This window comes from Poecilia formosa, unplaced genomic scaffold, assembly GCF_000485575.1.
Source record: "Poecilia formosa unplaced genomic scaffold, Poecilia_formosa-5.1.2 Scaffold139, whole genome shotgun sequence".
NCBI classification, from domain to species: Eukaryota; Metazoa; Chordata; class Actinopteri; order Cyprinodontiformes; family Poeciliidae; genus Poecilia; species Poecilia formosa.
Genome location: NW_006800078.1, coordinates 673,038 through 676,298, shown reverse-complemented (window position 1 = coordinate 676,298; position 3,261 = coordinate 673,038).

The following is a 3,261-nucleotide window of genomic DNA, read 5'->3' as shown; positions in this document are numbered from 1 at the left end:
ACATAGCGGAGGAGTTTTTTCGCAGATAGGTGTGAAAATGATGTTGATCCAGGGGAAAGGGGGGGATAAACGTGGAGGGTGTATGTGTGTGTGTGAAAGAGCGAGAGAGAGAGAGAGAGAGAGAGCGAGAGAGAGAGAGAGTGCCTATATATGTGTGTGTTCTGCTCTATTTGACTCTGGAAAAAGCTTTAAGTTCAGCAGGAGTTCTGTTTATGCTGTTCCTTACGTTTTTGACAATAAGAAACTCCTCATCAAATTTGTTGCCACTCTATTTCTAAAAGAAAATCTTCTGGCGTAGTATTACGCGGTGATTTAGACTGCATATTAAAAAAAAAGGCCACATTATATATTTAGCACCAGTATACTTCTTAAACACTTTTTAATTGAAACACGCGTCTGATCTCCAAACATCAAAATCCTGAATGAACTTTGACCGTAACATTTTTGAGCAATAGTAGTTGTCGTTTCGTGTGGTAAAGCAAACGCAAACTGTTGATTTTTGTTTTGTTTGTTTTTTTCTTTTGTTGTTGTTTCACTCTGGAACCCACAATCAAATGTATTGCAGAACGTCGAGCATTGATGCGGAGTTTCGAAGCAGAGTTCTCTCCCCAGGCAGCTTTTATAAGCCTACATCGAAAACCGATTGCCTTCAATGTAAACAACGTGAGCATGTGGTTGGAAGTGTAAGGTGAAAAGACGTTAACACTGACGTATTTATTAAAGTGTTATGCCTTATGCAAGTGCCTAATGTCGTTTAAACAGTGAAACTATATTCTCGTTTTTTAAACAGTGGTCAGTCTCTCCGACTTTGCTTTTTTTTTTTTTTTTTTTGGTGAACAGGCACAACTCAAACAGCTTGGTCTAAATAAACAAGACGAAAGTGTGGTTTAAAACTGAAAGGTATAAAGACGTCTTAAACGGTGAATGTGATGTGAAAGGTGTTTGGAGTTGATCAAAAAGGCTTACTCGGTCTAACTTCCCGCTTTTTTTCTGTCTTTTTTTTTTGTTATGTACTAATTGGACATGGCGAAAAACGTTCAGTGTTCAGTCGTCAACAATTTATTGGAGCAAAATGAAAAAGATTTCTGGTCGAGCTCAAATAATTGAAAGAACTTCCCTTGATGGGGGTAGATTCTGCGTACGCAGCCATTTTTAGAGTTAAACGTGTTGTAAAATTGAATAGTGACAATGAGGTTCAGAGATTTTGAAACAGACATAAAAACGGCTTAGATATAGAAAAAAAGAAAAAAAAAACAATCTTGACCTTTATCTAAAGACCTCAGTGATGCCTGAATCTGGTTATGAGGTAGCAGTGGTTAATCAACTGGGCTGACCAAGCCTGATTTTCATTGTTTTTCTTTACACTAAATTTAGCGGCAATCTGTTGTCTGAAAAAAATCCTATCCTCAACATGTATTTCTGGGTTATAAGGGGAAAAAAAGAAGAGAAGATTGATATCAATCAAGATTTAATGTGATGTGTAAACACAGATTTTGTTGTAGTTTAGATTTCAAAATCAAATGTGCTGAGAAGCGTAAACGTAAATATTTATTATTATTATTATTATTATTATTATTATTATTATTATTATTATTATTATTATTATTATTATTATTATTATACGTTTTGCAGCAGAATTACCAATGAGTCAAATTATAACATACATACATAGACATAAATGAATCTCCATCTTGAAAGAGTGGCTTAAAAACAAATGTGAAAACGCACATTGTTGTTAAAATCTGTTTAACAGGTGGTTGATGAAATGGGTTAATCAAACTTTTGATTGAGTTTTCTTCGGTTAAACTTAAACATGTCTGTGGGTTTTTAACTGAACTGAAGGGCGGCTGTTACCAACGACAAACACTTTGCTGGGGGTCGTGGTCTTTCAAATTTAATTTTCAAAACATATATAATAATTTAAAGCCAAAATATTACATATCATATAATTTACTACAGTCAATAATTCTGATTTATACTTCTGTATCTGGTCCCACCTGTTATATGCAGTCAATAAGACATTTTAACATATGAGAAAATAATAATTAAAAAAAAATTCATAGACGTAACCAAGATAATAAAACCTGATATAGCCTTCTCACTTTCTGAATAAACTGAGTTCTACATATTCTGTTTCCAATATCCAGATCTGACCCTGCGGTTCGCATGGGTTTGCACTCTTGCATTGTGCCAGGTTCGCCCTCAAAGCCAATCTCTGAGGCGATGCACAGTAGTCGTGTTTTTATCTCCGCGTTATCGCACAAGGAAGGCCAAGAAATGAAATCATTCAGCGGCAATAGGCAGGAATAAGCATGAGTCATGGTACAAGGCCCGGCCTGTTGCATGCGCGCTGCCTTCTGGCGTTTCTGCCACTGCAAGCAAATCAGACCTCAGAATAAACACAAAGTGGTGTTAATCGTTAACTGTTCCTTGCTCCGTGTTTTGTCCTGTTATGACTTTTGACAGATGTGTTTAGTCACTTTACGGCATTCCTATTAAACGTGCACCTTTCTGACTCTTGAATGCTCATTTGGGAATTATTTATGTATCTAATTATTTGTGTTGCAGTCCTGCAGAATCAGCAGCTCCGGTGTCGCCAAGGTGGCCGTCGGCGCGCACACGTGGTCAGCCCAGACAAGAGACAAGCCCAAGCACAATGAGCGATGTCTCGAAGAAGGAGGAGGAGGGTGTGTGTGTGTGTGTGTGTGTGTGTGTGTGTGTGTGTGTGTGTGTGTGCGTGTGTGTGTGTGTGTGTGTGTGTGTGTGTGCACTCACACATACACATGAACCTGTATTCAGCACAGAGAGTGCAAATCCTAGATTTATCCAAGCTGTTTGCAAAAGACATATCTGGCATTTATTACAAAAACAACGGGGCGGGGGGAAAGCACAGATTTAATCTGCAGAAAACCCACCAAAAAATTGTTCAGGGGTGAACTCTGTGGGCTTTCAGATCAGTCTGAAGCTTTCTCCTTTTTTTTCCCCCTCCCGGTTCCAACTCCACATGTATCCCAGTTTTGAAGGAACTGAAAGAAAGAGCAAGTTATTCCACAGCCTCCGCGCCTAAAGCGTCAGTGAGGAACGAGAAAATTCTGATAAAAGTGATCCGTACGTTTAAATTTAGATGTCGTACAACACAAATTGCCACATTAATAAGCATCCCGAAAAGCCCGTGGTCGAATTCCAGCTTCGACGGCGACACGTGTTTAAAGTAAGTGACTGTCAAAGAGCTGTCAAAGCATAACAGCCAATATGTTTTTG